The sequence below is a fragment of the Stenella coeruleoalba genome (genome assembly GCF_951394435.1).
Source record: "Stenella coeruleoalba genome assembly, chromosome: 16".
In the NCBI taxonomy this organism is placed as follows: Eukaryota; Metazoa; Chordata; class Mammalia; order Artiodactyla; family Delphinidae; genus Stenella; species Stenella coeruleoalba.
Window position 1 is genome coordinate 22,492,367 of NC_137162.1, and position 24,191 is coordinate 22,516,557.

The 24,191-nt window shown below is 39.1% G+C and overlaps 1 long non-coding RNA gene across 1 annotated transcript in view; it reads left to right on the top strand.

Moving 5' to 3' along the window:
- The first annotated feature begins 11,722 nt into the window (after positions 1-11,722).
- The window catches only part of LOC307175251, a 365,273-nt gene continuing 352,804 nt past the window's right edge, over positions 11,723-24,191 (top strand). The window contains exon 1 of the long non-coding RNA XR_013824275.1: positions 11,723-14,007. This is a non-coding gene — a long non-coding RNA (uncharacterized lncRNA). The remainder of the gene's footprint in view (positions 14,008-24,191) is intronic.

The window sequence follows — 24,191 nt, forward strand, 5'->3', positions numbered from 1 at the left end:
CGCTTCCCAAGCAGGATTTATTATCAGGGTAAAAAACCTTTCTAGGGATTCCCTGGTGGCGCAGTGGTTGGGAGTCCGCCTGCCAATGCAGGGACCATGGCTTCGTGTCCCTGTCCGGGAAGATCCCACATGCCACGGAGCAGCTGGGCCCGTGAGCCATGGCCGCTGGGCCTGCGCATCCGGAGCCTGTGCTCCGCAACGGGAGAGGCCTGCGTACCGCAAAAAACAAAAACAAAAACAACCCTTTCTATTTGATAGTAACAAATACTTTCTATTATCTTCACTCATTTTTTTTTTAACCAGTATTATTAGTACTTGGTAGGTTTCTGGTTCAATAACAATTTTCAGTTCTACTATCACTTAAAACATGCAGATCCTTTCTTAGTTATATATTTATCCTGTCCCCTTAAAAAAAAAAAAAAAGTAGCTTCCACCTTCTGTGATGAAACTAACAGCCTCCTGAAGAGGGAGATTAAGTAAAACCCATCTCTATTTTGCTGCAACTAGCAATTCCACAAGCAGGCACCTTCTCACCAGTAATTATTAGGTGGCAGCTTTCATTTCAGAAGGTACCAATAAATGGTATCACACCAATCCATCGCTAACACTGCTGGCGTGTTAATGAAAATAAGGGAAATTACAGGCGCAAAAACAAATCCTGTGCCTGAAACAAAACAAATGAAGCATACAGCGTCCCTAAGAGTGTTTTTATCGGCATAAACAATATCAGCTTAGCGATGATGACTCGCAGAATTAGAAATGAAAAGGGTCTTGTTCTTTGTAGGTGTGCTATAAAAGCAGAATATACTGCCACGTGCCAGGTGTTGCTGATCACAGTCTGTTAAAAATATAGGTTCTCTCTTAGAAAACGTCTTTCTTTGTTCACTTGGGGCTAATGTTATCTCATCGAGAATAACACAAACGTCAATTCCTTATAACAAAGCATTTCCTACTCTTAATTGAATGCAACCCAACTCAAAGGGGCTTAAACAAAAGGGAATTTCTTGCACACCTTCCCTTCTCAAAATCATGTCACTGAAAAGCCCAGTATTGGGGTTTTCTTTATTCACAGCTACATTCAAGACCTCAAGGAATCATTGAGGTTAGTCTGTTTCTCTCCACATATCAGTTCTGTCCTCCTCTTATCCTGTTTTCTTGGGCAGGCTCCCACTCTGCCAGGGTGCATGCAGCCAGCCCCAGAATTTTATCTTATCAGCTGAGCATTGCCAGTAATTCCCACACCTGCATTTCATCGACAGATGTCAGGCCCATAAGTGAATCAGTTACTCCAACTGAATGACATGGAGTGTGTCTAATTGACCAGGCACAGGTCGTTGTCAAAACTTGGGATGAAAGTACAAGAAGGATAGTTTTCTATTAGAAAATCAGGGTGCGGGTATTGGTCTGTGGATGAATGGATGCCAAACCCACACAAAGAAGTAATGCTACCAGCTTTCGAAATGTTTTAACTAGTGGCTTTCCTTGACCTCCTTTGTGAAGAAAGCCCCTTTCATTCCTTGGGCAGAGCAAGTCCCTCACCTCCTGGCATTTTCATAGCACTCAAAGATGTTTTGACCATAGCCTTTCTTACACTGTCACATAATTTTTTTATATAAATTTATTTATTTTAATTTTGGCTGCGTTGGGTCTTCATTGCTGCACGTGGGCTTTCTCTAGTTGTGGCGAGCGGGGACTACCCTTCGTTGCAGTACGCGGGCTTCTCACTGCGGTGACTTCTCTTGTTGCAGCGCACGTGTTCTAGGCGTGCGGGGTTCAGTAGTTGTGGCAGGCAGGCTTGGTAGCTGTGGCTCGTGGGCTCTAGAGCGCAGGCTCAGTAGTTGTGGTGCAAGGGCTTAGGTGCTCCACGGCATGTGGGATCGTCACGGACCAGGGCTCGAACCCATGTCCCCTGCGTTGGCAGGCGGATTCTTAACCATTGCACCACCAAGGAAGCCCCATTGTCACATAATTATCATTGGCATTACTATTTCCTTAGGCGTCTTTCTCTCCCATAGAGACGTAAGATTTTTGAAGGCAGAGAAAATTAGCTTTTAGCCACCTTACATAAACTTCACCAGTGCCTCCACAGTAGAGGCTCAATAAACATTCACAAATGCTTTCATAGTTGGTTCTTATGTATTCAAACCATTGCCCTTTCTTATCTTTTAGCAAGTCCAAGTTTTCTTTCTCTGAGAAGACTGTTCCAGTGGTTTTTAATTTTACTCTTTACTTTCTAAAGATGTTTTCTAAAATTTTATTAATTTAGTCAATAAGGGAAACAATTTCATCTCCTCCATGAAGTCTTTCTTAAGCACCCTGGTCTTTATAGATGCCCGTCTATGAAATGTGTTAATTAATAGCATCCTTTATGCCATTTTAATGCCAGTTTATGAGTTTCTATGTCATGTCTAGTTGACTGTACTGAAATGCCATGTCTTACCTACTATTCTTCTGTGCTCTCCAGAGCCGTTATATGAAAGCTTGGTTAAGATATGGCACATTGAAAAGTGTGAAACACAAGAAGTCAAAGGGAAAAATACAGTGTGAAGTTGGAGATGGCTGAAAAGACCTCAGCTAAATAGGTAGGTAGTGATATAAGCTAAAATACCTATAGTCAAATCTGTCTGAAGGTGAATATAGGTGAGATTTCTTCATCTCCTATTTTTCTAGCACAGACATGTTTTCTTTATGTGAAAAAAGCAGGTTTAAAAAAATTCCAGAGGGGACACTTGCCCACAGATGGTGATCAGATTTATCAGCAATAAAAATATTTATGGCCTCTATATGATTGTTTCTCTTATAACAACAATTGCTTTCAGAACTTTTTTTAAAATAAATTTATGTATTTATTTATTTTTGGCAGCGTTGGGTCTTCGTTGCTGCGCACAGGCTTTCTATTGTTGCAGCAAGTGGGAGCTACGCTTTGTTGTGGTGCGCAGGCTTCTCACTGCAGTGGCCTCTCTCGTTGCAGAGCATGGGCTGTAGGCACGCGGGCTTCAGTAGTTGTGGCACATGGGCCCAGTAGTTGTGGCTTGCAGGCTCTAGAGCGCAGGCTCGGTAGCTGTGGCGCACGGGCTTAGTTGCTCTGCCGCATGGGGGATCTTCCCAGACCAGGGCTTGAACCCGTGCCCCCTGCCTTGGTAGGCGGATTCTTAACCCCTGTACCACGAGGGAAGTCCTTTTTTTTTTTTTTTTATAGGGTGGAATCCATTTAATCTTTATTTACAGGATGCTGCAAGATATGAAGTTCCACATAGAAATAAGAAACCCATTGAGAGGAGAAGCAGAAATGGAGGAGATTTTATTTGGTATCCTTAAACTCCACCAATGGAGCTGGTTAAAAGGATCTATCTTATTCTGTAGTCTCACAGAGGCAGAGCCTGAAACAAAGATTAGTGAGCAATTAGTTTAGCAGGTAAATGAGGGAAGTGAGAAGGAAAAGGGAAGGAAGTGAGTAAAGGACATATAATTAATTGTTTTCCAAGATTGAGTTTTCTCCTTCTGGGGAACTCTGGAAACAGTGAAGACCATGGCCTCAGAGTTATCCCAACCTAGAGGTAGGGAAATTAGACTATTTATACACCAACTTCCACCAGTCATTATTTGGGAACTGTTCTTTTCTTTTTAATTGAAATATAGTTGATTTACAACATTGTGTTAGTTTCAGGTGTACAGCAAATATATATATTCTTTTTCAGATTCTTTTCCTATATAGCTTATTACAAAATATTGAGTATAATTCCCTGTGTTATACAGTAGGTACTTGTTATTTATGTATTATTATATGTAGTAGTGTGTATATGTTACTCCCCAATTCCTAATTTATCCCTCCCTGGCAACCTTTCTCCTTTGGTAACCATAAGTTTGTTTTCTACGTCTGTGAGTCTGTTTTACAAATAAGTTCATTTGTATCCTTTTTTTTTTTTTTTTTTAGGTTCCACATATAAGTGATATTACATGATATTTGTCTTTCTATAACTTACTTCACCTAGTATGATAATCTCTAGGTCATCCATGTTGCTGCAAATGGCACTATTTCATTCTTTTTAGTAGCTGAGTAATATTCTACTTATATATATATATGTATGTAGAACATAACTGTAGTTCTAGAGTTTGGGGCATTTTATATCTTTGTATCTATAGTGTGATTTAAATGACAGGTATTTGAACCTTGATAAGTCGTCAGTTATTATTTAACCACCATCACATGGTAAACTCAAGAAGAGCCACACACCCACAGAGTAACGAACACCATGTAGAAAAGGAAAAACCATGTTTAGAAAGGAAAAACTCTATTCCACTGATTTGCTTCTCTGTAAGGGTAAGGGTAAGGGTAAGGGCTCTGGGCAGTCTATGGGGCCATCATATTCATGCACAAACTTTAAGGGCAGAGGATTTAAGCCCTGAACATGCTCTTTTGTGGTTTTAATGAAGTGATCAAGAATAGAAAGTATTTTGGATGAAGTCCAAGCGGATTCAGTAAAATGAAAACAGGGAAGTATCTGTGATACAGTGATACTAACATGATTACTTCTGAATGGGTATAATCAACAGAAATACAGCCAAAGCTGTGGTAATTAGGGAAAGGAACAAAGTGTATTTTCTCTCTTATGTGTCAATCATTTTCCATCATGTTTGTCCTGGAGCTGAGGCACCAAGGAGGCCCGCACCATTCAGAGTCAGCTGTGTTTGGGAAAATCATTCTGTCGGGATCAGTGTAGCCGGAAGATGCATAACCGGTGCCTTCGAGTGCAGAAGGATTCAGGACCCAATTTACACGCTGTTTTTGTTCCAAAATGTGGTTGTAACTTGGGTATTGCTAATTCTTAATACATTTTCTTCAGAATGATAGTTCCTTCCTCAGGCCAGGACCCAGAACTGATTAAACTTACAATGCAACTGAGTTGATAGAATACTGGTTGGGTGGTTGAGTCTTTGAATCAAGGAATCGAGGCAGTGAAAAGAAGAGAAAGAGTAAGAGGAGAGGCCAAGGTGAAAGTGAAGGAGAAGGAAGATGCAAAGCAAATAAAGAGAAAACACCTAAAGGCAGAGAGTACGGTTTCTCCCCACTTCCAGAGCAGATAACCGACTCCAGGCAAACTGAACAAGAAGTGTTGTCCCGGGAGCATCCGGTGTCTCTATGGGTCTCTCACCTTCTACTGTTCTCCCCAGGCTTGATATGTCCCTAAACCTTCCACTGTGACTCCCACCCTTGCCTCCCTTCCATCCTAACATACTTTCTGCTCCAGGAATTTATACCCCTCCCACATTCTATCTCCTTGGTACTTCTGGTCTCACCTATTTATTAAAGAAAAATAAACTGATGCTAAATTCAGCACTATTGATAAAATGAGAACTCTTCCAAGGCATTTCTGGTTTTTAAAAAATTTTTATTGAAGTATAGTTAATTTACAATGCTGTGTTTAATTTCTGCTGTACAGCAAAGTGACTCAGTTATACAAATATATACTTTTCCATTGTGGTTTATCACAGAATATTGACTATAGTTCCTTGTGCTGTACAGTAGGACCTTGTTGTTTTTCCACCCTATATATGATCGTTCGCATCTGCTAATCCCACATTCCCAATTCTTCCCTCCCCAATCCCTCCCTCCCCCTTGGCAACCACAAGTCTGATCTCTATATTTCTGAGCCTGTTTCTGTTTTGTAGATAAGTTCATCTGTGGCATATTTTAGATTTCACATATAAGTGATATATGGTATTTGTTTTTCTCTTTCTGACTTCACTTAGTATGATAATCTCTATGTTTATCGATGTTGCTGCAAATGGCATTATTTCATTCTTTTTAATGGCCGAGTAGTATTCCATTGTGTGTGTGTATATATATATATATATATATATATATATATATGTATATATGCCACATCTTCATTATCCATTCATCTGTTGATGGACATTTAGGTTGTTTCCATGCTGTGGCTATTGTAAATAGTGCTGCTACAAAGGCACTTCTGTTTTTCAAAAACTAATCCAAAGTATATTTAATTAATGGAATTTCAGATGGTTTCAGGATAAGTGAGGAGGGAAGATATTTTAAGACTTGGAGACCTAGAAAATATACAGACAAACATTTCTCAGGAGATCTTGTCCTTGTCTTTCTTTACTTCACCCAAAGAGTCCCTAAAAATTTTAAGAATTTTCAAGAGAACCTCTATTTTACGTCTAGAATTTTCTTTATTTTCTCCTACTGGAATGTTACTGCCATTGAAGTTGAGACTTTTAAGTCACCTTTGTGTTTCTTTACCCTTCCCTCCATTTTCTAGTCTCTCCCTGACAATAAGTATTCAACACCCAATAATCTTCAAATGTGTAATGCATTTTCCCTACTTCCCTTCTAAGGGTCAACACATTAAAAAATGTTTTTTCTACTGTCTTTCAAACAAAAGAAAGCACGGCTTTTCTTTTCCTCCTCCTAAAAATAGAAAGTCATGGTTGCATTTATCCATGATACAACATGGAATCCTCCAATGAAAGTATATACAAACATAGGGATCTGCTTTTATAACCTGGGCCATTTTCCCTAGATGTGGAGTTGAGACAACTTGAAATCCATCCCCAAATTGAAACCAAATTTATCTCCTCTTCATAATAATAGGAACTTTATGAACAGGTCTCTTAAATAATGCAAGACATCAAATTTTCAGAGCTCACCGTCATTCTGACGACATTTTATATCGGAGAGGCTGGAATGAGAGGGGAGACTTCCAGTCATAGGAAAGATCTGTGTCCTGAAGTGACATTGGAGGGATTCAGTAAAGAAGAAGATAAAAAGACTCTGACACTGAAACATGGAGGGGTTTTGATTATTTCAGCATGTGGTCCAATAGGCAACAAATTCAGCAAGGTGAGGATTTGCATAATGTAATGAGACCAGAATTAAGGAAACAGAAAACTGAAAAGAGAGTAGTGAAAAGATCCTTTACCTAGGCAAGACAGATTAGGGTAGAATGTGAAAGAAAAGAGAGAGAATTCCTGTCAATCAGACATCACATTCTCTTAGAATTGGCCCCCATCCTCATTACAGAATGCCTCTGGCAGGAGTTTCATAAGAGCCAAGATATTTCATAGATTTTTCTGAGTGTCAGGGTATTTTTTTTTCTTATATAACTCAAACAACTTAGGAAAAATGTGACTTTTTAAAAAGACAAATTAAATTCCATTTGCGAATGGATCAGTAACAATGCCAAGTTGTCAGAATTTTAAAACCTGTGAGGAAAGATGGAAGACATTTGCTTCACAATTACCGGAATTTGGGTGACATCACTGAGTGCTAACTGCTTCTTCACAATTGAAGATGGGACTTGTTAAAATTGATTTAGTTGGATTTAACACATGGTCCAAGAGCAGGTGAATGGAAGTGATGTGCTCTGTAAAGAAGGTACTATTAAGAGAAGTAGATTGTTGTTCATGATGGGACTCCCTAAAACAGACATAAAGATGTTAAAATAGGCATAAAGAGGTGATGAACAATTATAAGCCTGTAACAACCGAGTCATGTCCTGGGGGAAAAGTGGGAATTTATAATGTACTTTCAAGATCTTAATGAGGAATTCTTAGGTATTTCAAGACAAGTGTGATTATTTTCCTTTCCTTTAAAAACATATTGACTTTATGTGGTTCTTTGAATATTCTTTCCAAATTTTCTTTGCTGATTAATTTCTGTAATAAAGATATCCAAAGTGATGGTCAAAGTGAAGGGCATGAGATTTTTATATTCTTGTCTTTTTCAACGAAGGTATTGAACTGTGTTATACTTTATTTCAAGGAAGGAAATGTGTTCAATGGTCTTAATTTTGTTCCTAGAGTGATTATGGGTCTTTTTGCAGTGGGTCCATCAGGTTTTCTTAGGGGTTATCTTAGCACACAATCATATTTGGAATGATACCTAGAAGTTTCCAATAGCCTCTGTGCAAGGCTTAGCAGCAGAAACTAGGAAATGAAGTCAAGAGAGAAGCTCTTTTTATTATCAATGTAGCTCACACTTCATGTACTTTCTTTTCTTATTTTGGAGGATGAGGCATTTGGGAAAATTCATTATATCCTGTGTGTGCAGTTCTTGCAGCAGAATGAATGTGCAAGGCAGACTTCTGGCAGCTCTCTCTGAGATGCACTGAAGAGATAGATGGTCAGAATGTCCCCAAAGGTTTCACAGGCTGGATAAAACATGTAGAGTAGTAATATGAGTCTCTGTTTGCCTTTGCAGGTTTAAATATTTATAGGTTGTGAGTAGTACACCCTTTTCTCATATGAGCCCAGGGTGGAATCATCATTCTCTCCAGCTTTCATCACATGGTTAGGGTAAACATTCTTGTCTTCCTCCCTCCCTCCCTCCCTTCTTTTCTGCCTTCCATCGTCCTTCCTTCCTCTCTCCCTTTCTCTTTTTTTCCTTCCTTCTTTCCTTCCTTCCTGCCTGCCTGCCTGCATCAGACATCAGATGACATAAGAAATTAAAGGCACTCTAGATCAAATAGTCTGGGAATTGAAGTAGTACATGATTTTGAATTCTTTTGTTGCAGGCAATAGAAACTAACAATGTTCAACTTTACTGGAGCCCTGGGATTCTGGAAAAGGCCGAAGTTTAAGAAACCCTCTAACTCTTTTATGTCCTGGGAAACAGCTTACTACAAAGAACTATCCTTCCCCATATGACTTAGATAGACTCATGGATGCCCTTCTAGTTTACTTATGACAAGACCAGATACAGACCCTCCAAATCCCCATTCTTTTTGCCTCCTAAATAATTCACTCAAATGCTTGTCCCCAGTGATCAATTGGAACAACATGCTCTTTAATCAAATTTGGTTAAATTTCTTTCCTTCCCCCAGGCCCCTGAACTTTGACTCACCCTCAGCTGGAGCCTACAAACAACTTCTCCTTAACAGCTCTCAGGGAACAGGCTGGTCTCAGAGTAAAATATTCTCTGATCTACAATCCATCAAACCACACTTTCACCCCACTTTTCTACAACAGTTTTTTTTTCTAAACTTGTTTATTCCTCTCCCTACAGAAGAACTCTGTCCAACCTTTGAGAACACTTGCATATCTTAAGGCCTGAGCACTCTCCTTATTGTAATAGTACCTCTCTATCCCTTGCAATAATCGTTTTGAATAAAGCCCCTCCTTAGTAAGTCTGAATTTTTTTTTAAACTTGGCACAAACAATGTAAATAAAGTCAAAAGAAGACTCAAAGCAGCTCAAGGACATAAAGCAGTTAACTGAGTAAATGGCTCTTAGAATGGACAAAATCTCAGTAGAGATACTTAATCTTGGAGGAGAGTTGTTTAGATATCCATAGTTGGGACTGATCACCTCTGTACATGTCTTACCCTTGTATTCCTCTCAAGAGACAGATTCCAGGGGCAGGGAGTTAGTCTTGCCTGACTTGGGTCCCCAAAGGGCACACAGGGCTCTCTGATTGAAAGTCCCATCAATACCATATACAGTGGAGGAAAAGGTGATTCCTCATATAAAAGCTGTGATCTTGTTCCAAAAAAGGATGAAAACTTGGGCTAGGTAAAGACAACAGAAATTCACTACAGGTATGAGCCTTCCCTGGGAAGCCTGGCACATTGAGATTTTCGACAAAAACACAAATACTGTGTATGAAGGAATTAACAGCTTTGGGTATCCATATACGTGTGACTCTATGCCAAAATGTCACGGCTAATCTGAAAAGTAGCCCCTTGGTGCCACTTTGATATCTACATTTCCATTCTTTGTCGAGCAAAGAAAATTATAACAATTATATAATGTTCTCTGTATGCTTATCTCTCAGAAGCCTAGCCGATGCTGCAGTAGTAGCAGGGGAGGTTATCACTATGCATTTGACTTTTTGTAACCAATGTGTAATCCATGTGTCTGCATAAAAGAGATAGAGATACAATGTCCTGAAAGATTTCCCGACAATCTTCAGCTTTATAAGCAAAAGCACAGAACTATTTCTCTCTGGCCTTATATTTTCACTCATTTATTTTAGCAATGTACAGGCATGGGCTAAATGATGAGAGCCTTTCCCCCACCAAAAGGCAGGTTATATTGCAAATATATTTCAGACGAAGTTAGAGTTCATCTGTAGGATGAAGCCTAGTTCTTTTAGTCAAAAAGCAAGACACTTCAAGAAATTTCCTCTGTATGTATGAGAGTTAGGGAGAGGAAGTTAGAAAGAGCACACATGAGAAAGTTCTTCATTTTAAAAAGACTAACAGTGATTTTTTTACCAGGGGCAGATCGTCACTAAGACTTACTTAGAAATCACATACATATTTGTAATGTAGGGCAGTTGCTAGAGCTGTTACTGAGCTGAACCTGCTAGTTAATTTCATGTCAGGACTCAAATGAAAGTGGCAAGGTAAGTGTCCTTCATTTCTAAGGTGCCTTATGGCAGGAGAAGTCAGGGTTCAGTTTGAATGATTCACAGGCTATATGAATCAGCTCAGATTCAGCTGATAGAAGGCCGCTGGGTCATGAATCAGCTGGATTCATTGTTCAGATATAATACTCATCAAACGGATAGAGTCATGAGGAAAACAAAACAAAACAACAAAACAAACTATTACCTCCACCAAATCTCTATGGGAAGATCTAAAAGAGAAAGAACAATTAGGGCTTCTAGAAAGTGGAAAGGACTACTTTAACATTCATAATAGAGACTCAGTAAACTCTTGCAAATTGATTAAAGCAGATATGGCATATCTGCAAAAGCAATATTACTTTGAAACTAGACTTCTTGGTTTAAATACTGGCTCTACCATTTGCTAATTGTATTACCTCAAATTACTGAAATTCTCTGAGATTTATACCTGGAAAATGGGGACCGCAGTAGCTACCTCATAGTTTGTTGCTGAGGAAATTAGATATATTAATATGTCATAGAATGCTTAGGAATATGTGTTGGGCTTCCCTGGTGGCGCAGTGGTTGAGAGTCCGCCTGCCGATGCAGGGGACATGGGTTCGTGCCCCAGTCCGGGAGGATCCCACATGCCGCGGAGCAGCTGGGCCCGTGAGCCATGGCTGCTGGGCCTGCGCGTCCGGAGCCTGTGCTCCGCAACACGAGAGGCTGCAGCAGTGAGAGGCCTGTGTACTGCAAAAAAAAAAAAAAAAAAAAAAAAGAATATGTATGTGTTACATAGTAAATTTCAACTAAGTACTAGATATTTTTAGTACAGTTATTCCATAAGGACCTACAGATAACAATAATTGTTTGCTTTGGGAAAATCAGTTTCTCTGAACCTGAGTTGCCTCTCCTATAAAATGTAGCATTTTAACCATTGGTCTCTATGTGATTATTTCTAGTTTGCAGGATCACTTCAAAATATGACATTATGTAACCCTCACAACAACACTAGGAGGAAGCAGGTGAGATTATTTTCCATTTAATGGATGAGATAATAGAGGCCCAGAGAGATGAATTGTCTTGCCCTAGTATCACCATGACTTAAACACAAAGTTTGTGGCACAAAGTCCTGTATAGTTTCTACCATGATTTCTAGAATCCCCCTAAACGTAAAGATGCTTATAGAGTTTGTCCTGTTGAAGCTTTGAAGTTAGTGAGCAGAAACTCATTCATTAAATCTCTCCCTCTCTCTGATTCCATGGTAATCATAGGATTATATAACATGATTGTATTATAGTCTACTTAAGTCATTTTGGGCAGGAGACCTTGATTTATTGCTGAGAGCATTGCACCCATCTGATTCTTTTCCTCTGGCTTATGGTGTGTCACTTATTTTCATATACATGCCAAAGTGATGATTTTGGCAATACGTTTGGGGTCACCTGATCTGATGATGAAGCCAGAGCATGACTCAGTCACCTGCTATGGGATGAAACCAGCAGGAGATCTTCAAGAAACTTGTTCAGAGTAATTTCTAGTGTCATGCTTCTTAATTGCATGAACTACAATGCCAAAGCTGTTTGCAATGTTTATTAACCTGTCAGCGGCATATCTATGAGTAATAATGAAGTCAAGGAGATGATAGTACCTTGCAGCTGAGTGTGTTGGAGAGCTTTTTCTGCCCTCAATTTCACCCTATAGAATGTAACCAAGTGCAGTGGTAGCACACTTCCCACCCCCAAGCTTCCTTGCTGCCTTGCATCCACTCAACAACTCAATACCAGTGTCCAACAACCAAAAAAATAGTAGCATTAGATTATCACCAATGGCTTGTTACAAGAAAGGAAGGACTCCTTTAATTCCCCAACAGCACAGGTATGCTTTCTATCAGCAGGAATTTTAAGAACAGTGTCAGTTACTCTGACAGAACAAGCTCAGATTGACAGGAAATGTCACCCATCAGCTTCTCAAGGCACTACGGAAGGTTTTATGTATCGTTATTCACCTTTAAATAAAATACAGCTAAAGCTGACACTCAGGCTTGTAATGAGATGAGCACTATTGATGTTTTCTGTATAGTAAGACAGGAAACACATTCAGAAAATCCCCAGAGAAGCAGAGCCATGCTTTTTAATGGGAAATAGCAGTCATTGGGTACTTATTGGGTATCCACTTTATTCAGCCCTCAGCTAGACACTACGTGGGAGTCTTGGAACAAGTACATGAAGCAGAGTTTTCTTTTAGGAATTCATGACTTCTCTGGGGGAAGTAAAATGTATATGCTGGAGATAACTTTTAAAAATCACAACTGAACTGAAAGCTAAATTGAAGCATAGGTAAGTGTGTGTATGTGGATGGTAAAGGGAATACGTGTTTTGAATAATCAGGAAGTGGACAACTATCCCGGGGAAGGAAGTATGGTGAAGAAGAGAGATTAAGTCAATTCTCTCCTGACCACCTAATACACAGAAGGCTATGTGCTAACCATTTTTCTCATACTGGATGGGGGAAGGATAAGGCTATCATCAGGAGGAATACCTAGGTCAGTTGAATGAAAGCTTCCAATTTTTCACTCTCCTGTAATAGACTTATACATCTATATTGGTATAATGGTATGCGGTGGGTGGATGTACCTTCCCTTCACTTTGGTCTTGGCCATGTGACTTGGCAAATGAGTTGTTAATAGATGCAATGGGAGCAGAAGCTTGACATGTGATCTCTGGAGTTCTCCTGTGTCTTTTGATCTGCTATGTAAAGCAGGTCGCTTAAGTATTTCCCCTTCTCCCCAGACCAGAGAAGGAACATGCACGGAGCCAGATCCAAGCCCAACACTAGGGTGCCTCTGAGTACAGCTGAATCCCACTAACCTGAAGCACAACTCCCTAGCAGAGCTCCGACTAGATGCGCTAATTTGTTTTTAACCGGCAGATAAGAGCAGGAGAATAAATGCTTCTTGTTATAAGCCACTAAGATATTGGAGTCTTTTGCCACACAGCGAATGCGGACTGATAAAGAAATTAAGGTTGCCCTCATATAAATTTTATCCTAGAGGGGAAATTACGGTTTGTGTTTAAGTATACTCTTCAGTAACTAGAATAAGTGTCTTGAAAGAAGTATAAAGTATTCTGGGGGACAGGGGTCACAGTGGAGGTGAGAGGCCTCAGGTTTACAAAGACTTTCTGAAAGTGACAGCAATATCCTTAAAGGAAAGGTAGGCTTTGAGCAGATCATGGAGAGGCGAGGGAAGGATCGAGAAAGGATCTGTAGTTTCAGCACCTGTAGTTGTTTTTCACGGTAACTCAAGTGCCTGACATTAAGCTTCTGATTGCTGCGCCATCCTCTTCAAAGACAGCTGTTTCAAATCAACACATTGCCAGACACAGGGCTATATAAGGAGCCAAGCCGCCCCACCCCGGAAGTTCTTTTTTTTTTTTTTTTTTTTAAGTGCTCGCTGGTTGACTTAGTAGCTGACTGTTCGCTAGTTTTTCCCTTCTCGCTCTTAAGTTTTAAATTCCGAAGAAAGAGTGAGCCTATGAAACCCTAGACACCCTACCCTGGACCCCGATAAAGGCAGAACCCCAGGCCTGCGCACTAACTTCGTCTCCCCGGACCTTGCCGTGTGGCCCCAGGCGTGCCGTTTACCCTCCAGGGCTGTGAGTAATACATTTTTTTTTTTGTTTTTTTCAGTTTCCTGATGGTTTTGTGGCTGAGGTATGTCTTGACATTATAATAAGAACCACAAGGGCTGGTCAAGCTAGAACATTAGCTCCAAAAAGGGAAATGTTTGCGGGGGCTCACTTGCCTTGGGCCCAGGTGAGTGGCCCCAGGCATCGCTAACCAGTGGCATCACTATGGAAAGACTAAGACCGGGAACAAAACAGTATCCCAGTTCAGAAAGTGGAAAATGCTGGGAAAAGAAGGCGGTGTGTAAATGGGGTGGTGTCTTTAATTTCTGTTGCTGTTGGTGAACCAGGTTCCTTTGCGTAAGTGAACTGAATGCTCCGTTGAAGTGTAGGCAAGTGTGTGCTGAGACTCAGGTTGGCAGCAGAGAAAAAGTTTATTCACAACAGCAGCCAATCGAGGGGATGGGAGAACAAATCTCAAATCTGCCTCCACAAAGACAGGGTTTAGGGATATTATTGGGATGAAGAGGCAGGGTGGTCTGGGGCATGGGGAAAAGTCATTGGAGTTAAGAAAATTGAGATAATTGGCATTCTGCTCAGGTGCAACTAAGCTACATGCTTCTTCAAGAGTTGCATGTTCAAAAAATGATGGAGTTAGCATGTTCTGAGGGTGGAGTTACTGGCCCTGTGATGTCAAAAGGTCACCGACTTGACGCTCTCATTCACAGTTGGAGGGTCAGTGGTCCCAATCATAGAGGAGATGTAAGGAAATTCTGCTGCCACCAAATGTGAATGTGAGAGAATTTCAGGAAGGAAGTGATGGACAGTGATGTAACCTGAAGAAAGATTAGTTAATTCATATCTCTGGCAGACATTAGGAGTTTACCAGAAACCAGTTTCTTCTAACAGATGGAGAAAAATCTCATCTGCATTATGATCTCAACACTCTGAAAAACACACGCAGCTGTGTTTTGTGCTCCGGATGCGCAGGCCCAGCGGCCATGGCTCACGGGCGCAGCCGCTCCGCGGCATGCAGGATCCTCCCGGACCGGGGCACAAACCCGTGTCCCCTGCATCGGCAGGTGGACCCGTAGCTGTGTTTTTAATTGTGCCCTTCATTTGCAGAAAACTACTAAATATTTCCATCTGAGAGTTGCTAATAAGGAAATGTCTTTTGGTTTCAAAAATACCTAGGTAATTCAGGCAACGGTGAGGAAACAGAAATTAAAGATTGCTTTTCCTTGGATTTTTAGGGGACAGAGGTTTTCCTAAAAAACCTTGTCTTAGCTGTCTGAGAGAACTAGTAATCCTTCCCAGAAAAGAACATTTTCAAAATGGAGTGGCATGTTTCTGACATGTCACAGGTTAATGTTTGTCAAATGTTTCTGATGTAAAGAGAAGAAAAAAACAAAGTGATTCTTAATTGATTACTACTGACCAATGAGAAAGCACTCAAGTCCCCTTCCCAACTGTACAAAGCTCTGAAGTACCACCCACCCACCCTCAAACATGTTCCTGAACAAAATGCTTCTGAACAAAAGTAAAAATTGAAGAGCTTTGGTACTGAATGTAGTGGGGAAAATATCCAGATTCTTATTTGTGCCTAATGTGAACATATATTTTTATCATCAAATTGTTTATATGAATATCGGGTGTTGTTTTTCACTGGGGTTTGCAATCAAACATGAATTCTGTGCTATTGAGTGAAAGCACAGTACCCAACTTTATTCCCCCAGACTGCAGCAGACATACAGACATGGCCAGTTGCCTATCTAGTAGATTCTAACAAAACCGTGCTTCTGTTTGTGTTATCCACTCTCTAAAGCATGGCCATATGTCTCAGGAAGCCAGTCCCAGGAATCTCATTCTTCTCGCCCTGTGAGTGGTTTGGGAATAGGTGTGTGATACAGTTCTGGCCAAAGACACTTCTGGGAAAGCTTGCACTGCTTGTAATAAGGGACAAAAGGAAGAAATTGTCTCTCTTCTTCTGTTGGAAATTTTTATATCTGAAAATTAGCTTTCGAATTGTGGAAGCCATTTGGTGACCCTCAGGGCAAAACCATCAAGTAGAAAATGGCTAAGGGAAAAGAGGAATGGTACATGTGTCCTTGAGGTTCTTGAGCTGATGAATGAACCATTTTGGAGTTGCTCTACCTTGGAATTTCTTAGGACTTATTTTCCTTAATTGTTAAGGACATTCTGAGTTGGATTTTGTCTTATCAAAAATGTATTAACTGATCATCTGCCTTCCCAGTCTCTCCAAGAAGACCATAGAATGTGCTTAAAGAGTCAGTAGGATGGAAGAGGCAGAAAATCTGAAAGCCTAGGCCATGGGACCATTTCAGCACAGGTCCAGAGAATAACATTCTGCATTTGTAGAGAACTAAAAGCAGAGGAAAAAAGTCCTGTCACTTCTTAATGACATACTTCTCAGGTCCAATTTGAAAATGAGGAAGTATAGAGAAAAACTCTTTGATAACTAAAGCACAGTAGGACCATAATTGGTATTATTCAAATCACATGTCAGGGATTGAATCAAGCAGGATCTTGATCACTGTCATTGTTTCAAAGAGAAAGGCTCTGGGTATGGAGTTCTCAGCAAAGGGTCCAGAGTAGAATGAGTATGCGTAACTCAAAACAGCGAATAATAAAACTTTTAGATTTGTGCAATTTCAACCAATTCATTGAATTGTACTTTGACCAGAAACAAGGGATCTTAGCATGAGCTTCTCACATGCTTAATTGGAGTAAAATGTAGTTTAGCACACACTTAGAGAACTAATTAATCTTTCTGAAGATTGCTTTCACCTGAACGAATAGTGTAAATTAGAAATTGTCATAAAACGCTGTGCCATTTATTGATGCAAAGCTGAACCAGATGATTTGATATAAATACTAAATATTAAAATATAATTGCAAAGCAACTATACTTCCGCTAAACTTCTAAGGCTTCACTGAGGAGTCAGGCGATTATGTGTTCTTGAACATAAAGTCAGTAGAGAATGCATATGTAAAGCACTGGCTTCCACCGGATTTATGTTGAAACACCACAAAAAGAAACCACATATTACAGATCAAGGGAAAAGAAAGGACAACCAGATTACAGTATAGCATTGATCTCAAGGTATAAGTTAAGAGAACTAATAACCAATCCTTTTATCAGCCTAACACATGTTTGGGGAAATATTTACGTTTCTTCAACTTATTTATTCTTTTTAAATTTGGCAGGCCTTATATTGAGGTTTAGAACTCAGATGATAGGCTCTTTCCCTTTATAAGTTTACCTAATTCTTTGTTGAAGGCAAGGAGTAAGGGGGTCGAATTTGTGATATGTGTGTGTGTGTGTGTGTGTGTGTGTGTAGACACACCTACACGTGCATGTGTTTGGTTGTGCTGCTGCACGTCAGGGAAAAGTGAACCTCTTGGTTTAGGGTAAAGTAGGTCTTCAGCTTTGGCCAATACATTTTATTCACATCTAGGTGTTGTGGCTACCATAATGGACAATGTAGGTTTAGAGAGAATATTAATTAAGATGCTTTGGATGGGATCACAGAAGACACAATTCAAAATGGACAAGAAATGCAGAGATAGGATGGTCCTAGGGCAGGTTCCAAGACATCATTAAAGATTCAGGTTCTTCCCATAATTTTATTCTGCATTCCTTGGGAAGTTGGCTTTGTACTTGAGGCCACTCCACAAAACCCAGAATCCCACTGATACAGGTTTGAAAACCTCTCAACCGAATGTTTTCCTGTTTCTTTAAGCTTTAAAATTCTGATTTGCTCTACCCAAATATATTGTAGGGAAAGGTTCATATGCCTTTAAATCTGGACTCTCCCTCAGAACACCTAAACCAAGATGCAATGCTGAAGTTTTTAATTCTGAGAAAATCTGGTAGGTAGGAAGAAATGTTTGCTACAAATAGTAGGCTAAACATGAATTTAATAGTACTTTAATGTTAGTGAGCAAGGAATTCACGAAAGGACTACAATGGAAAAAAGTTAAGTTCATTCAAATAATTATAAAATAGTCACATGAATTTAAGATATCTTAAGATGATAATTTGAAAAACTGTTGCAGTATCAGTAAGCTTGGGATTTCATCTACCCACTATCAGAATGGCCAGAAAAACCTTTCAACTCTATAGTTAAAGCGCCCATACTAGATTTTCAAAGGAGACAGTTATAGTTTTATAAATGCAGCCATTGGTGAAGATCTGAAAAATAGAGTGTGAGTACTCTTGGCTCACAGGATGATTATGACACATAGTCACTATTTTTTGTGTGTTGTATTTATTGTATTAAAAATTCACTAGCTACTCTTTGTATTTGGGATGGCCTCTGGGTGAATTTTAATTCAGGGAAACAAATTTAAAAGCCTAGAAAAATGTCGTCCACATGTATCACGCTGCTATATTTTAACAAACTCACTGATTTTAAACAACCAACAGCCTCCATTTTCACCACTTATGAATAGGGTGTGTTCAGTGTCTCATGGATTGAGTCGCTTTAGAAATGCCTCAAGACCAGCTGCTCCAACAGGATTTTGGCTCATTGGGTTTCTGTCAAAACTCAGAACTACAAATACTGCTCTGAAGATAGGAGGCGAGGGAAAGCTTCAAGAATGAAAATGATTTGAAAGCTCAAAATAGCTCGCGTTGACTTTGGCACAGGAGGATGTGTGTGTGTGTGATTTTTTATTCCTAACTCAATTCATTCAGGGTCCTTTAAATTTAGAGTCTGCCACTTCTATCAAAACTCTTATTATAAAGCCTATTTTTTCATTATTATTATTATTTACTGTGAAGGAGATGGAGAGAGGGGGCACCCTTCAGAGGTAGGTAGAGGCAGTATACACAGAAGTTAGGTATTTGGACTTTAAAGCCAGGCTACCCAGGGTTGAATTCCAGTAGTGCTGCTACTGGTAGTATGAACCCCTCTCCATTTTGGAGCAAAAGGAGACTGCTGATAATGCCACTTCCTAGAGTAGTTATGAGGGCTAAGAGTTAATACATACAAAGAATAGTCCCTGGAACATAATAAATACTCAGTATCATTAAACAGCACTTTTAATTTAGTTTATTACTAAGAAGTCCCTTTGCTTGCTATATTTGGCTAAGTCATATTTTTCTCTTTGATTTCTTTGTATAGGTAACATTCACTTTAGAACTACTTAAATCATCAAGATATAAGTTGTAGCAATCTTGATGACATTTCAGTCTTAAGTGGGTAGGAGTCCACAAGTCCACCCTGGAGGGTTCTCCAGCATTCTCTATCAAGAGATAAATATACCTCTTTGAGAGTGAGAAGAGCCAGCTTGCTGCATAGAGTTGGCAAAAGTGCTTGAAGTAGTTGTGAAGTCTTTGGGTGTGGAGCCAGCGTGTTCTTGGATAGACTTTCATCTTTCATCAGGGTTATATTTATTCCTAAAGACATTTTCAGTTCCTGAAAGATTACTCATTTTACTTTGGACATCTAGCTAGAGAGGTTGCTATAGCTCCTTAATTCTCTTCAATTCTCTGGATGTGAAATTCCTTCCAGATAATATCACTGATCTGCAATAAGTACTAAGTGATTTGATTTGTTAACATGATAAAACTAGTAAACCACGAGAGACGGGATAGCCCTTTGGGGCCTGTGAGTTTTCACAGCACTTTCTTTTTATGGCAGTATCTTTCATCCAGGGAATAGATTTGATTATTTTAGTACATTTTCAAGATAGAGAATTTGTAGGGTAGTTGAGGTATGAAAACTTGGATAGTTTGGCCAACAGAAGGTCAGATTTCTTTTTTTGAGATGGTACTATTTGAACAAATGCTCCTATATTTTTACTTCCAGTTCTTTTCTATTGAGGCCAAGAGTAAATTTACGTAAAAACAATTCTGACTATAGTCATCATCAAGAAAGCTACTTTTACACAGCTATTTAGAAATGGGAGGTATCAGCTGACATCAATTACCTGATTTTTCACCAACTTCATGTCTTCAGCTGCAGCTTTTCTTTATCTCAAGAAGACTTAATAAAATGTCTTTGAATTTCTCAATCAGAGCCCTCATGACATGTAATTAAGTAACGAAACTTAGATTTTTAGGAAGGGTTTTGTATCGAATTAGAGGTAGGAGAAATGACTTAACCAAGCTTTGCACGAAGAAAAGTGAAGATGTGTAACAAGGAGGAAATCATGCAGATAGAATGACTAAGGAATTTACTCTTGTTTTAAATTATAACATTACTCTTTGAAAAGGGGTAAAAAAAAAAATGGCTTGTAGTTGTATAACTTTTTTCTGAAAAATGTTGCTGATTCTATTGTAAGACCTACAGAAATTCCCAGATTTTGGTGTTCGTAAGAATCACTCCTGATGCTGATTGAAATGGCAAGTTTCTTTGTCCCATGTAAGAGCTACTAAATTAATCTGAATTTTATGCACAATGAAGTTTGAGATAAGCTGGCATAAAGTATCCCCCCTGGCATATCTCCCATTTTTTCTTGTTACTGAGTTTGCCTTTACAAAATCTCTAACTGGAGCCAGGTCACCTCCCATTTCTGTCCTTTTTATCCCTCAAACTTTATTGAGATAAAATTGACAAATAAAATTTTATATATTTAAGGCGTACAAAGTGAGGGATGACTTAATATACATATACATGGTGAAATGATTACTACAATCAGGTTAATTAAATCATCACCTCACACAGTTATGTGTGTGTGTGTGTGGTGAGAATGCTTAAGTTCTACTGTTTTAGAAAATTTAAAGTATTCAGTACGGCGTTAACTACAGTCACCATGTTGTACAGTTGCGCCCCAGAAATTCTTCATGTTAAAACTGAAGGCTTGTACCCTTTGACCAGCGTCTCTCCATTTCTTCCACTCCTCAGCGCCTGGTAACCACCATTCTATTCTGTTTCTACAAGTTGGATTCTTTTCCCCCTTTTTTAGATTCCACGTGTAAGTGAGATCATACAGTATTATTCTCTGTCTGGCTTATTTCGCTTAGTAAAGTGTCTTACAGATTCATCCATGTTGTTGCAAAGGGCAGGATTTCTCTCTACTGACTGAAAAATACTCCATTATATGTATACCACATCTTCTTTATGCATTCATCTATTGGACATGTAGATTGTTTCCACATCTTGGCTGTTGTGAATAATGTTGCAGTGGACATGAGAGTACAGGTATCTCTTCAAGTTTCCCCTCCCTCCCCCTTCTTGTTCCCTTTTTCCCATGGTTAGATTTTCTCCAGGCCTGTCCACAGTCTCTGCCTGAGGTCGCTGCCCGCCCCAACCTCTTCCTAAACCTGTGCCACATACTGGGTGGCCCTGGGAGAGGCGGAAGTGGGGGTTCCCCCTTCCTTCCATGTATCCAGCGCTCCCCCTTGATTTTTAATTACCAGGGTTGCGGGAGTTATTGATCTCATTGGTTATTTGTTTTCAAAGAAATTTTGAAATTTATTTTAATAAATTCCTTAGATATATACCCAGAAGTGAAATGACTGGATCACATATTAGTTTTATTTTTAATTTCTTTGAGGAATCTCCATACTGTTTTCCCTAATGGCTGTACCAATTTCCATTCCCATCAAACAGTGCACAAGGATTCCCTTTTCTCCACATCCTCACCAACACTTTTTACCAGTTGTCTTTTTTTTTTTTAATAAATGCCATCTTAAAAAGTTTGAGGTGATATCTTGCTATAGTTTTGCATTTCCCTGATGGTTAGTCATATTGAACACCTTTTAATGTACCTCTTGATCATTTGTATGTCATCTTTGGAAAAGTTTAATTCAAGTCCTTGGTCCATTTTAAATATTGTACTATTTGTGTTTTTGTTTTTGTTTGAGTTGTATGAGTTTTTAATATATTTTGGATATTTATCAAATATTTTGTTTGCAAATACTTTCTCCTATTCTGTAGGTTGCCTTTCATTTTGTTAATTGTTTCCTTTGCTGTACAGAAGCTTTTTAGTTTGATGTAGTCCCACTTATTTATTTTGATTTTTTCTCTTGTGGTATCATATCCAAAAAAAATCATCTCTAAGATCAATGCCAATGAGTTTTTCCCTGTGTTTTAAGAGTTTTAGTTTCAAGTCTTATATTTAAGTATTTAATCTATTTCAAATTAATTTTTGTAAGTGGTATAAGGTAGGGGTCCACTTTTATTTTTTTGCATATGGATTTCCAGTTTTCCCAGCACCATTTATTGAAGAGACTCTCCTTTCCTAATTGTATATTTCTGGCACCTTTGTCAAAGATTAGTTGACTGTGTATGTGTGGGTCTATTTCTGGGCCCTCTGTTCTGTTCCATTGGTCTGTGTGTCTGTTTTTATTCAAATACCATACTGTTTTGATTACTGTCACTATCTTGCACAGTTTGAAATTAAGAGATGTGATGCCTCCAGTTCTTCTGCCTCAAGAGTGCTTTGGCTACCAGGGGTCTTTTGTGGTTCCATACAAATTTTAGGATTGTCTTTTCTATTTCTGTGAAAAATATCATTGGAATTTCAATAGGGAGTGCATTGAATCTGTAGATTGCATTAGGTAGTATGGACTTTTAACGACATTATTTTTTCCAGTCCATGCACAGGTGTTATCTTTCCATTTATCTTGTGTTCTTCAATTTCTTTAATCAATGTCTTACAGTTTTCTACATACAGATCTTTCACTACTTGAAATATTATTTACCCTTTTGAAAATAAATTCTTAAATATTTAGAGCTGCTGAGGTCAATAGGAACTTAAGGCCAGTCTAGTCATTATAACATTTATTTAGTAGTGACCTTCTGCCAGCTACAGAATGTCTGGTCCCAAGGTCCAGGACACGGAAGCTGCCCTCAGTATGCTCTCGGTCAAGTAAAAGACACAGACATGCAACAGATACCTGAGACTGATCAGTAAACTGTGAGAAATGCTTATAGGAGGCCTTGAGGAAGGACATGTAGCCTAACTTTAGGGATGTGGGGAGGGTCAGGAATTACATTCTAAAGGAGATAACATTGGGGTGCATGTATTTTTTGGAAGCTCTATTTATAATAGCCAAGAAAGGGAAGCAGTCCAAGTGCCTATCAACATATGGTTGGATTAAGAAGATGTGGTATATATAGACCGTGGAATATTACTCAGCCATAAAACTGAAATACTGCTACTTGCAGCAACATGGATGGGCCTAGAGAATACTATGCTTAGTGAAATAAGTCAGACAGAGAAAGACAAATACTGTATGATACAACTTATATGGAATCTAAAAAAAAAAACAAATGTATATGCAGAACAGAAACAGACTCACAGATAGAGAAAACAAACTTGTGGTTACCAAAGGGGAGAGGGACGGAGGGGAGGGGCAAATTAGGGGTATGAAGATTAACAGATACAAGCTACTCTATATAAAATAGATATGTGACGAGGATACATTGCACAGGGAATTATACCCATTATCTTGTAATAACCTATAATGGAGGATAATCTGCAAAAATACTGAATCACTATGCTGTACACCTAAAACTAACACAATTCTGTAAATCAACTACAATTACAAAAAAAATAAAGGAGATAACGTTACAGGTGATACTGAAATGATGAGCAGCCTTTATCTAGAACGGGGAAAACAGTATAGGGGAAAGTCATTTCTGACAAAGTGATAGTTTTGGAGATAATAAATATTAAGTGATGCTGGAAATGAGTCTAGAGAAAGAAGCAAAACTTCTTATGTTCAGGGTGTTATGTTTAGGATCTTGGCCTTTAGAAGTTTGACAAGAGGCTTTTTGTTAGCCACACTCACATCAGAGATGGCACATAATTACCATGTAATGGTATCAAGTGGCTGAGCATTTTGCCCTTCAACTCAGTTTGCTGTTGAGGGAACAAGACGTAATTTATCCTCCTGTTGCAGTAGGTAAGAGCTAACCCGCTTTTTGCAGTAATCACTCACAATCTCATCTCGGAAACATAAGGATAACATTAATGGGTGGTATTTACCTTAGCTGAAGCTTCATGCATTGGTGTAGAGACATCATAGTATGCACTAATGATGTCTACCAGCACAGCCCAGTCTGTAGGTTAAAGGAACCTGTTCTATATAAAGACAGTAGAGCATGATGGTTAGGGACTTTAGAATATGGAGTCAGATGCCCAGGGTTAAATCTGAGCCCTGCCATGTTCTGTCTGTGTGACCTTTTGTAAATGACTTGATGTCTCTAAGCCTTGATTTGTTTTAAAAGTGTGGA